Raw genomic sequence first — 14,018 nt, 5'->3', positions numbered from 1 at the left:
AATCATTCATGCTGTTTTATTTCTTCAGCTTCAACTATGTAGTGCATGGCAATATTTATTTTAAAACCTGCTTGCATTCCGAATATTTTGCAACTATTTTAAAAAATAACAAACATAAAAGTAAAACTAGCAATAGAAAAGAAAAAGTCAGCTTGTAATACATAATTCCATTTGTTGAGTGTATGGTTCTTTATTTCTTTTCATCCTTGGAATTTTGCATTTCTTTTTATTCAATGTTCATGCATTAGTGTTAAACTTAGAAAAAGAAAAAAAAACTGTCACTCAAAATAGTTTAAATAAGTCACTGTTCTACTGTCCAAGTTTATTCATTTATTACCAAACATTATTTTCTAGATTTTCATTTATTTTGCGTGTTGTCTCTATTAGTGATTTTTATGTTTACATGGTAAACTTAAGTTTTGAGGCACAAATAAATATGAATTGAATACATATTTTCTATTTCTATAATTTAAAAATACTCTCACAATTTGTATCCTCTAAAATTCTATTGTTTACCTTTACTTTTTAAAAAGATTATGGAAATAATATACTAAATTCTATTCTCTGGAGACAGGCCTCACTCTTCAACAAATACACATACAAATATTGTGAACAGGAATTATATATCTGTGTGCAAGATATCTAACTCCTCCTCTCTCCTATATTAGGAGATATAGTGCTGGAATATGATACTATAAATAAATTATGCTTTTTTAATGACTTGTCCTCGTCTGGAATAATCCTGAGTTTAGTACACACTTGTTTTTGACAGTGTTAAAACTAATTCAAGGTTCAGGTAGGTATACAGTCAGAGATTTGCATTAAGAAATTTTCATTGAAAGAAAGACTTAGTTACGACTTGGTGTTATTAGTTCAGACGTGGCCTCTTTTTAACCGTTGTCCTCTCTTCTTACTGAAATTGATGAATAAATGGGCTTCTGAAGGTCAATTCTTAAAAGATTTCTGAAAACAGAATGTTTGAATTATTGTGGTTGTTTCAACCAACTTTACTATTGCCAGACACCTCACATGAAGGTTGAGCCTTAGGTGCCCAAGAAGCACCTGAGATTTGCACTTGATCATGTGGACAAGATCAGTTTTTCTTTCTTTCTTCTCCTTTCTTTCTTTCTCTAGCTTCAGAGAGAGAATAGGAGGGGCAAGGAGGAACAGAGGGAGAGGGAAAGAGTCTTAAGCAGACTCCTACTGACAGTGGAACCTGAAGTAGAGCCTGATCCCATGATCCTGAGATCATGACCTGAGCTGAAACCAAGAGTTGGACACAATTGACTCAGCCACTCGGTGCCCCTTAGTCCATCTTCTTGCTTCAGGGTCAAGGCATTTCAGTGAAAGACCTTACTAGAAGGAGACTCTTGGTATTTTTCTTACTTTCTGAAGGTGTAATAATCTTCAAATCCCTGCTTCTGATAAATTCTACAGAATTACAAAAGCTTCCAAAAGCTGAATATCATGCATGTAGATTTCTGAATTGTACTGCTGAATCAAATAATATATTTCTATTTCTGCCCTCAGTAAAACCAGTCCAAGTATTATCATCAGTAATAGCTATGAGTAATTGAATACTTAATATACACTGGGAAGTTACATATATCTTTTCCATTCTTATAATGACTCTAATTCAACATTATTGACCCTACTTTACAGATGAAGAAATTGAAGTTCTAATTTATATAAAACATAGCCAATTCCATAAGTGAATACCCATTTTATCATAAATCTTCACTCTTTCCATTAAGATACAATCCCTTTTGTAAAAGACAAAATAACAGATTTGGCCTCTACAGTCCTGTTCCTCTCTCATTTTTTCCTTTTAACATTTTAGAGAAAGAGATAATGAAGAGTGTAAGGTAAAAATAAGTCTAAAAAAGAGCAGAGATGATAAATTTGATAAAAAAATATTGAACAGAAAGTTCAAGAAATATCAGTATTGGAGATACTTATTAGAAGCCACAGAAATATGCAAACATATGTAATATATGATATATATGCATACATAATTTTTAAGAAATAATTAACTGCTTTCCTCAATTTGTTAGTAAATATGCCCCCAAATATTCTAAATTCTGATATCACCATAACCCTGAAATATGGCCACATTTCTTAAAAGTGTAATGGAATTGATGTTTGATATCTAGTATTCCTAAGCCAAATCCTTGTCATAAATATTTTCTGAACTATCTTCCATGCTTCCTTAAAAAGAATTGAGAAATCATGAATTATATCCAGTTTCTACATGTTCACTACTTTTTTAAATCATGTGCTAAGATTTCATATAACAGAACTAGCAAATGCATAAAAACTGTATAGAAGTCTTTCAAACTTATTATATGTTCTTAGTATTTATATTATATTATATTATAAAGTTCTTAGTAATTAAATCACAATTATCACAGGATCCTTTCTACACAGGATTTGAATTAATCCTTTGGATATGTATTTCTTATTTGAAACACATGAAATATTATTGGATACTTTAGACCTTATCTGAGTCTAGTAGAGATATATATGCCTGTGTCAAGTGGATAAACTATTTAGTCCTACTGCTTTTTTTTTTTTTCATTTAAATCAACCCACACAACTGATTATTTAATTATTAGAATTTAAGGGTGACAAATGTTTAACCTATGTAAACTATTAGTCTATAACAAATTACCCATAAAATCATCAAATCACACAAAAGAATTTTGAGTTTTTCTGGTGGTTAACTGATGTCCTTTGCAAAGACAGTCTATAAAACCATATAGTCTTTGAAATCATCAAACACTATGCTTGTGATCTAAAAGAATTTAATGAATTTAATACTTCAGAACCTCATTCTAGCTTTTAAGTCCCTTGTCATGTACAAAGATGATGTTGAATGCTATTTTTTGTAAGTATCTTTGTCTTGGTCAAAATTATAATCACTATGATATGATATACTACTAAATGGCCTTAATGACCACCTGATTTTTTGAATTTTTAGTTTACAAATATAACCATATAAACTATAATTTGTTACTACAAATTTATTCTTATTACTACAATTTATTACTACAAAATTAATTATTTTGCATGTTTAAAATTATGTCATGTTTAAAGTTATTCAGGTAAAAATTCTTAATATGTAAATTAGATATGATATTGGATATATATCTTACATAAGAAGAATTATAAAACCAACAAAATCCATCACAAAAATCAAATAAAACAGAATGTAACTAATATTTCAAAAGCCTCCTGTGTAATTTCCTGAACAGTCCCTGTTCCTTCCTCTAAAGAGGAGATTATGATGCTGATATTTTGTTAATCATCCCCTTATAATTCTTTATAGTTATATCATATGTATGTACATACTGAAAATATATCTTGTTTTGCTTGCTTTATGCTTTAAAAAGAATAGAAACTGCATGCCGTCTTTTGTGAATATTTCACCCAACATTATATCTCTGAAAGTTACCATTATTGAAGTATGTAGCCTTGGTAGATCATGCAAGCACATGGCAAGAAAGTCACCAGCTGTAAGCCAGGAGAGTCCTCAAGAAAAACCAATCATGCCAACACCTTGATCTAGGACTTCAAATGTCCAAAACTATGAATAAAAAATTTCTGTTGCTTAAGCCACCCAGTCTGTGATATTTTGTAATGGCAGCTCTAGCAAATTAATAACTCACTTTCCTTTTTATTCCAATGATGTACATGACTGTATCTAATTACAGTATACACTTGGATATATATTACCTGACTGAGCACCCACAATTTTTAAATATGACATTTACTGTATCTCTGTCTTGTAGAGTATATGAGTCACTAGCTCTAAATAATAATACCCTATTTTTTATCCAAAGTGATTGCTCTATTTTGTACTCTGGTAACTGTGTGAGGGAATCCACTGATCTGTATCAGTTGCAACATTTGGAATTTTCAGGCATCTTATTTCTTACTTGGGTATGAGTATGTGGGTATAAAATGGGTGTAAAAAATCTTTTATTGTAGTTTTGATTTTCACTTCCCTTGTGATCATGGAGTTTGGATATATCTTTATATGTATTGACCATTCTGTGAACAATATACCCAAGTGTACAAATGAGTATTCTATTAATGCTGTTAACCTTTTTCTCAGTGAATTCTATGAAGACTTTATGAAATTTATATTAATTGTTTCAGTTATTATGGCACAACTTTTGCTAATTTTCACTTTTATTAAGGTGTCTTTAATAAACAGATTTTTTATTTTTTTTTAAAGATTTTATTTATTTATTTGACAGAGAGAGAGATCACAAGTAGTCAGAGAGGCGAGCAGAGAGAGAGGGGAGGAAGCAGGCTCCCTGCAGAGCAGAGAGGCCCATGCGGGGCTCAATCCCAGGACCCTGGGACCGTGACCTGAGCCCAAGGCAGAGGCTTTAACCCACTGAGCCACCCAGGTGCCCCCAGATTTTTTATTTTTAATATACTTTATCAGTCTCCTTTTTTTGTAGCTATCAAATGTTGTACTGTAAGTTCAATTTCCAAAATAAATTTACCGATTTTTTAAGAGTTCTAAATTTGTACTTTGGTCATTTAAATTCATCATCTGTCAGTGAGCTTAGAAGGGAAAATGAATGAAACTTCATGTGGGTAAGTGAAGACAGATATCTAGCAAAATGGAGGGGCCCTAAAACCAGGATACCTCATGGAATCTCAGAGATCCCAGAAGAGTCCCCAGTTATGCTTGTGAAGATTTTATCCTTTCTTAACCACACATCTTTGAGCCATTGGAAATATCAATTATGTTATGGGGTGCCTGGGTGTCTTGGTGGGTTAAGTCTCTGAATTCAGCTCAGGTCATGATCTCAGGGTCCTGGGATCGAGCCCCGCATTGGGCTTCCTGCTCAGCAGGAAGCCTGCTTCCCCTTCTCTCTCTACCTGCCTCTCTGCCTATTTGTAATCTCTCTCTCTGTGTCAAATAAATAAATAAAATCTTTAAAAAAATCAATTATGTTAGAAAGTGTGTCAAAGAGAATCCACTTGCCCTGTGCTTAATTAAAAAAAAAAGAACCCATAGAAGGCCATCTATGTTCTCCATGATTATGAGAAAATAGGATTGTCACAAAATATAAATAAATGTATCATGTAAAAGAGCAATAACAATTAGGAAACAAATAGCAAACAATGGAGTAAAATCTTCCTTAGAAGCACTGAGTTATTGAAAAGTTCAATTCAATTACATCAATAAAATGAAAGCACAAAACAGATATCTAAAAGACAGGATATTATATAGAGGTAAATGATGGAAGTAAGTGAATAAACTGAAATGCAGAACAATATTGAACAATATTGGATCTATTAAATAAATTAGCAACTGAAGGAAGAAGAACAAATACAGTTGAAAGCTAAATTAATGTTTGGGATCAAGGCTTCAGAAGTCATAGTGAACATAGAAGAAAAGTCAAAGATATTAAATCAATGCAAATAAAATTATTTATATAAAGACAAAGGTGATGCAATAAAATACTTGGTATTTTACAAATATTTTATTCACAAGAGATACATTAGGAAAAAAAAATCTTAAATTATATAGAAAATAAATTCACAGGGGCGCCTGGGTGGCTCAGTGGGTTAAAGCCTCTGCCTTCGTCTCAGGTCATGATCCCAGGGTACTGGGATCAAGCCCCGCATCCGGCTTTCTTCTCAGCAGGGACCCTGCTTCCTCCTCTCTCTCTGTCTGCCTCTCTGCCTACTTGTGATCTCTGTCTGTCAAACAAATAAATAAAATCTTTAAAAAAAAAAAAAGAAAAGAAATTCACAGAATAATTAGATAGAATAATACAAAGAAACAAAAAAACCTATATATATATATGTATATATATATATATAGGTTTCTTGATATATATCAAGAAAAGGTGACACCAAAAAATAAAAATTGAGATTCATGGTGAATACACCAATGCTATTGAATTTCAAAGGTAATTTCTCATTCCATGAGTAGTAAGAAAAAGTTACCAGTAAGAGTAAAAGCAGGCTTGCCTTAGATTTCCTACAGAAACACTCTTTTTTTTTTTTTTTTTTTTTTAAAGATTTTATTTATTTATTTGACACAGAGAGAGATCACAAGTAGGCAGAGAGGCAGGCAGAGAGAAAGGAGGAAGCAGGCTCCCCGCGGAGCAGAGAGCCCGATGCGGGGCTCGATCCCAGCACCCCGAGACCACGACCCGAGCCGAAGGCAGCGGCCCAATCCACTGAGCCAGCAGCCATCATCACGTCCTGAAAAAAAACTAAGTATGATCCAAGAATGAGAGTCATCTCAATAGCCATAAAAGAATTAAAACAGCTGGTTAATTCTATATATATAATATAAATTATATATATATAATATATAAATATAAATATATATAATATATAAATATATAATATAATATATAATATAAATTCTATATATAAAAAAGACTCAGGAAATAGAAAATGAGTACTTCTGGAGACATATCATTGGTAATTAAATTAAATAATGTAAAAGAGCATAACGTGATAACAAGAATGAACTCAGTGATTTATTGGTGATGACCATTAAATATGTTTAGTTATATAACCAAGAAAAAACCCTGGAGGGAATGTCACTGGATAACTGACAAAAACAATATAGGCAACAGAATTAGTAGGTCAGTAGAGAAGATATTTTAAAAATACAGTAAAATGGAGTGCCTGTGTAGCTCAGTTGGTTAAGTGTCCAAGTCTTGATTTAGTTTAGGTCTTGGCCTCATTGTTGTGAGTTCAACTCTGATGTTGGGCTCCATGCCCAATCTGGAACCTACTTAAAAAACAAAAAACAAACAAATGAAAAAAAAAACAGTAATGGTAAGTTCCTGATATTTTTCTTCCAGAGTCATTAAATTCTTTTATATTTGAAATACACCCACAAACACACACACACACACACACACACACATGCGCGCGTAATTTCGGTGCCTTTTTAATTTCATCTATATTTTTTTTTAAATGACTATATAAAATATTTATACAAACAAGTTAAAAGGGAATATATAGTAAACAATACTGTAATAAAATGTATATTTATAAATAATGTGAAATACATAAAATATATTTAAAAACCTGTATATATTAATATATAAAAAGAACTACATATTTAAATGTTATTTCTAAATAGTGTAATCATCAATTTTGATTTTAAGCTTTGCTTTTTGTTTTTCTAAAACTACTAAATAACACTTTCAGTTGAAACAGTTTTTTAAAAAAAGTAAATGTTATGGTAAAAAGATTAAATAAAATATAAATAAAATAAATCAAAGTTAACTAAATCATAAAACATTAATCATTTTTTTCTGACTTAAAAGACTGTAGAAATGTTGTATGGCTGTATACTTTATAATACAGAATATGAACATTCTAGACTGATAAAAGCACTTTTGCCATGGTATTAATCTTTACAAAATGAAAATCAAGGGCATGGTATAGTGCTGGCACCAGCAATAGAAATTTCTTATTAATGTTTGCCAGTGCTCCACACACAAAAGATTTTTGTCTGGTTAAAGCTTCTTGGGGGCTGTTTGAAGCCTCAGTGGACATGCACTACATTTGTTATTCAGTCGCAGTTCTACAGTATTAGAGTAAGATCTGCTCGCTCTCTTAATACCTTCATTGTCTTTGATAAGATAAAATACACAGAAAATTTTTCACTTTGGGGAAAGGCTTAACTAATTCCAACCACAAAATTCAATTAGTAAGGCAAAGGTCCTTTGTACACCATAGTCTGATCATCTGATTAAAAAAACCTGAGTCAGGTACCAACTAATCAAGACTAATTAAGAAACAAGTTTTATTATTATTACCTTTTAGAATAATAGTTTTGATGAGATATGCCATATATTATTTTCTTTTTACATTTAACTACAGATTTTCAAAGTTGCTTTCCTAAGCTTTTGTTTATTCACTGCATTAATGAATACAGCACTCTTTCTCTTGAATATTTATACCTCAATCTGATTTTTTAAATCAAGCCAAAAAACATCTACAAATAAAGCAAAAGATGTTCCATAATTGTTACCACCTAAAAATGTCTTGTAAGCTCATATATACCAAGAATAATTTAATTTCCTTTCATTTTCTAAATCTCTCCCTTCTGCTAGTATCACAATATTCAAGGCAGTCGTGTGCCAACTCTTCCCCAGAACACCTGGTCAATCCTTTACTGCCAGATGGACCTGCTGATGTAGAACAAAACAGGGAATGGTTGTAATAAATATGTCTATGGGGGATATTGTTGGTAACATTATTGGTTGAGCCTGACTTGACTGAAAATTGTAGCAATCCATAGCCTCCATTTATCTGTCTACAACTAGCAAATTATTCAGAGGTGTCAGAGACTGGGTGATATAATGAAAGAGCACTGATCTGTAAATTGGTAGATTGTACAATCTGTGCTACTCTACTTCTTTGGGGCTTACTTTCTTATCTCTAAAATGAGTGAATTAAACATTGAGATAATTGAGTAAGATGTCTCTTATACTTTATTCAGTTTTGTAGTTCAAAGTTTCAGTGTGAACATGTAACATTGTGGCATCAGAAAAAAATGGACTTTTCATGACGTATTTTTAAGTATAAATATACTTTCCACGTCATTTTGATTTTCCAAAAAGAAATGTTTTTTAATTTTATTTGACAGAGAGATCACAGGTACGCAGAGAGACAGGCAGACAGAGAGGGGAAAGTAGGCTCCCTGATGAGCAGAGAGCCCCATGCGGGGCTCTATTCCAGGACACTGAGATCATGACCTGAGCCAAAGGCAGAGGCTTAACCCACTGCACCCCTGCAAAATTTTTGAAAAATACTCCTGTTTTAACAAAACTATTTTAATAAACTCTGATGAATAGCTACTGATATATATATATGTATACATATATATATATATGTATCATTTTATCACTGTTAAACATTAACTTGTACCATATGCCAGATATGATACCATGAGCTGAGACCCTATTAAGTCCACTAACTGGAACTGGTAAAGGTAGGGTGAAGGAAATAACAGACAAGCACCTGTGCAATGGGTGAAGAAGAGAAGATACATAGGTGGTTGGTTGTGGGAGTAACTGGTTGCCTCCTAACAACTGTAAGCTGAGCAGATTCTCACTTAGCAAGAGGAGAAGAGTAACATGAGAATTTAATGGAAAGATATTGCAAATGCCAACAAACGGATACAGACAAGTATTGTATTTGAAGAGCTTTAGTCAAAAAGCTTTAGCAAAAAGTTAATAGCAGAAAGAGGAAATGGCACATAAAAGACAAAAATTAAGTGCCCAGAGGCACAGCCACATTTTAAGAATAAAGCTAATACTTTATCAATGAGTATTAATGGACTTCCAATTTCAGGTCCAATATCTAAAGAGCTTAGAAGTCGTAACTCCTGTAATAAAAATGGTTGTACAAACTGAAAATCAGTGATATTTCTTGTACCTGTCAGAGAACCAACATCACAAAGCAAACTTCTATCTCAAAATATAGAAACACAGGCAATACAGAGAATCAGAGCTGATGTCTGCTTATCAGGAGAACCAGGAACCATAAACTGGTAGGAAAACCTAAATAAGTACAAAATATATAACAAATTGCTGGAAGCTGACTATGGAGTAGTTTGAGAATAATAAACCATGGGGGAGGGGGACTGTTGCAGTCTTGGGGGGTGAATATTTTATGGGATTTCTTTCTAGGCACCCAGTAAAGATCTAAGAGAGGTGCAGTGGTTCTGGCAGAGGGAAGGAAAGAAAAGTAGTTCTGAAATACACCCAGAGCCTTCTCTATATCAAAGGCCTACTTTCCAGGGAAAACACTTAACATCTGTATCCCATTATGGAGAAAGGCATTTATCCTACTCTAAAACCCTCTAAGAGACTTTCTGTCTCATCTAAGGGAACAAGAAAAGTTAAGAAACACTTGTGAAAATCACAGCTCAGGGAAATAGACCCATTAAAAGTATGAGATGCAATCATGATATTATATAGTGCTTCCCCTGCCCTGATTTGTCCCTGCATCAGCAGGGTGCTAGTAGATTACATCGGAAATAGCTGCAAGTCACAGACACACTAAAACAGTACTTAGGGGAGCCCCAAATCAAAAGGAGAGACAAAAATAATATCACTAGAGAAATATGAAATCTGAAGAACAGAATCAGGGAATTTAAAAGAACTATTATTAGTATGTAAAAAGCACTAATGAAAAAGTGGACAACATGCAAGAGCAGATGGGCAATGCAATTAGATATATGAAAAATTTAAGGAAGAATCAAAAGCAAATAATAAATATCACAATAAACTGTAGCAGAAATAAGAAATGACCTTAATAGTCTATTAGTAGACAGGATATGGTTAAGGGAAGAATCAGTGAGCCTGAAGCTAAGTCAGAAGAAACTTGCTAAGGTGACATTAAAAAAAAAAAAGAAAGAAAGAAAAGTACTATCCAAAAACTGATGGAGATTTTTAAAAAGGGTAATATATACTTATTTGAAATATCAGAAGGAGAAAAAAGAAAGACTGGAGTAGAAATATTTGAAATAATAATAGTCAAGAACTTTCCAAAATTAATGACAGACACTGAACCATGGATCCAGGAAGCTGAGAGAACAACAGTGAATATAAATATCAAGAAAATTATATGTAGAGGGTTGCCTGGGTGGTTGAGTGGGTTAAGCTCTGCCTTCAGCTCAGGTCATGATCTCAGGGTCCTGGGATCGAGGCCCGCATTGGGCTCTCTGCTCAGCGGGGAGTCTGCTTCCCCCTCTCTCTCTCTCTGCCTGCCTCTCTGCCTACTTGTGATCTCTGTCTGTCAAATAAATAAATGAAGTCTTAAAAAAAAAAAAGTAAAAGGAAATTATATGTAGATATATCATGTTTAAACTGCAATAAATGAAGAAGAAATCTTAAGAAAAGCCAGAGTGAGAAAGTTTTATCAATAAAGTAACAAGGGTAAAAAATTAGACCAGAATTCTCAGCAGAAACCACTAAGCAAGAAGGAAGTGGAATGAAATGTAGAATTCTTTATTGAATAAAATTATCCTTCAAAAGTGAAGGAGAGGGATGCCTGGGTAGCTCAGTTGGTTAAGCGGCTGCCTTCGGCTCAGGTCATGATCCCAGCATCCTGGGATCGAGCCCCACATTGGGCTCCTTGCTGGACAGGGAGCCTGCTTCTCCCTCTGCCTCTGCCTGCCACTCTGCCTGTGCTCGCTCGTTCTCTCTCCCTCTCTCTCTGACAAATAAATAAATAAAATCTTAAAAAAAAAAAAAAGTGAAGGAGAAATACTGTCACAAATGGAAACTGAGGCAATTCTCTGGGCTGGAGGTCTGCTGTGTGAGAGATGTTGAAATAAGTTCCTTAAATGGAAGGAAAATTTTATAGTGAGGTAATTGGATCTACATAAGGGAAGAAAGAGCACTGGGGAAGGAATTCATAAATGTAAAATAAAAAATTTGTATTTTTTATTCTTTTTTTATAAAAAGATTTTACTTATTTATTTGAGAGAGAGTGAAAGCTACAGATCACAGAGAGAGGGAGAAGCAGACTCACTAATGAGTGGAGAGCCCAGTTCAGGGATGGATGCAGGGTTCCATCCCAGGACTCAAGGCAGACACTTAACCAGTTGAGCCACCCAGACTCCCCTTGTGTTTTTATTCCTAACTGACCTAAAAGATCACGTTTTAACGTTCTGTAGTAGCATTGTATTTGGATAGGCAATAATAAAATAAGGGGCAAGAAGGAAGAATTGGTGATATTTTATTATTAGCTACCTACACTGTATATACAGCAGCATAGTGTTATTTGAGGATGAATGTAAGGTTATTTAAAAATATAAATTATAGGGCGCCTGGGTGGGTCAGTGTTTTAAAACCTCTGCCTTCAGCTCAGGTCATGATCTCAGAGTCCTGGGATCAAACCCCACGTCAGGCTCTCTGCTCAGCAGGGATCCTGCTTCCTCCTTTCTCTCTGCCTGCCTCTCTGCCTACTTGTGATCTCTGTCTGTCAAATAAATAAATAAATAAAATCTTAAAAGGGATAAAAAATTAAAAAAGAAATAACCTCCAAAAATTAAAAAAAATAAATAAAAATATAAAGTGTAAACTCTAGGGCAGCGACTATTTGTTAGGAAGAAGTGTAATGATATGCTAAGTGTGGAAAGAAAATGTCTTTTTTTTTTAAACTTGGTTGAGTTGTAAATATCTTCAGTGTATTCTGATATAAATCCCTTAACAAATTGGCAATGAAGAAGTCAAACTCTCTCTCTTCACAGATGACATGATTCTTTATATGGAAAACCCAAAAGACTCCACCCCCAAACTACCAGAACTCATACAGCAATTCAGTAACGTGGCAGGGTACAAAGTCAATGTACAGAAATCAGTGGCTTTCTTATACACTAACAATGAAAATACAGAAAGGCAAATTAGAGAATTGATTCCATTTACTATAGCACCAAGAGCCATAAGATACCTGGGAATGAACCTAACCAAAGAGGTAAAGGATCTGTACTTGAAGAACTACAGAATACTCATGAAAGAAATCGAAGAAGACACAAAAAGATGGAAGACCATTCCATGCTCTTGGATCGGAAGAATAAACATTGTTAAAATGTCTGTACCGCCTAGAGCAATCTATACTTTTAATGCCATTCCGATCAAAATTCCACCGGTATTTTTCAAAGAGCTGGAGCAAATAATCCTAAAATTTGTATGGAATCAGAAGAGACCCTGAATTGCTAAGGAAATGTTGAAAAACAAAAATAAAACTGGCAGCATCACGTTACCTGATTTCAAGCTTTACTACAAAGCTGTGATCACCAAGACAGCGTGGTACTGGCATAAAAACAGGCACATAGATCAGTGGAACAGAGTAGAGAGCCCAGATATGGACCCTCAACTCTATGGTCAAATAATCTTCGACCAAACAGGAAAAAAGATACAGTGGAAAAAGAACAGTCTCTTTAATAAATGGTGCTGGGAAAACTGGACAGCTATATGTAGAAGAATGAAACTCGACCATTCTCTTACACTGTACACAAAGATAAACTTGAAATGGATAAAAGACTTCAACGTGAGACAGGAATCCATCAGAATCCTAGAGGAGAACATAGGCAGTAACCTCTTTGATATCAGCCACAGCAACTTCTTTGAAGATATGTCTCCAAAGGCAAAGGAAACAAAAGCTAAAATGAACTTTTGGGACTTCATCAAAATCAAATCCCTTAACAAATACATGATTTGCGAACATTTTCTCTCATTCTTTGGTTTGTGTTTTCACTTTTTTAATGATGTCTTTTGAAGCATAAAAGATGTAAATTTTTATGAATTCCAGTTTAATTCATTATTTCTTTTGTCCTTTGTGCTTTGATGTCATATGTAAAACATCTGTTTCCTAACCCAATGTCACAAAATTTATTCCTATGCTTATTTCTAAGTTTCTTATAATTGGAATATTATATTTAAATTTATTTCCATTTTGAATTAATTATTCTTTATGATGCTTTAGATATATAATATAGATATCAAGATGTCTAAACACCAATGATAGAAAATATTAGCCCACTGAATTTTCTTGGAATTTTTGTCTAAATCAATTGACCATAGTGTAAGGTTTATTTCTAGATTCTCAATTATGTTCCACTGATGTTGGTGTATATTTATAGGATTATGTAACTATGACAGTATCTTGATTAGTGTGGCTTTATAATAATATTTGAAATAGAGAAGTATGTGGTCTTCCAATTTGTTTTTTTTCTCAAGAGTGTTTTGTCTGTTCTGGGTCTCTTACATTTCCATACAAAATCTAGAATGAGCTTGTCAATGTCTGCTTAAAGGCAGCAAGAATTTTGGCAAGATTGAGTGAATTTATGGATCATTTTCAGTAGTATTGCCATCCTAAGAATAATAAGTCTTCCAAATCATTAATGTAGGATACCTGTCCTTTTTCTAGGTGTTCAGTAAATGCCAACAATGTCATAAAATTCTTAATGTAAACTCATTCTTCTTTTGATATTTTTTCTAAAT

The sequence above is a fragment of the Meles meles genome, chromosome 4, assembly GCF_922984935.1.
Source record: "Meles meles chromosome 4, mMelMel3.1 paternal haplotype, whole genome shotgun sequence".
Classification (NCBI taxonomy): domain Eukaryota; kingdom Metazoa; phylum Chordata; class Mammalia; order Carnivora; family Mustelidae; genus Meles; species Meles meles.
The sequence above is the reverse complement of the archived record's forward strand: the minus strand, read 5'-3'. Positions refer to the sequence as shown.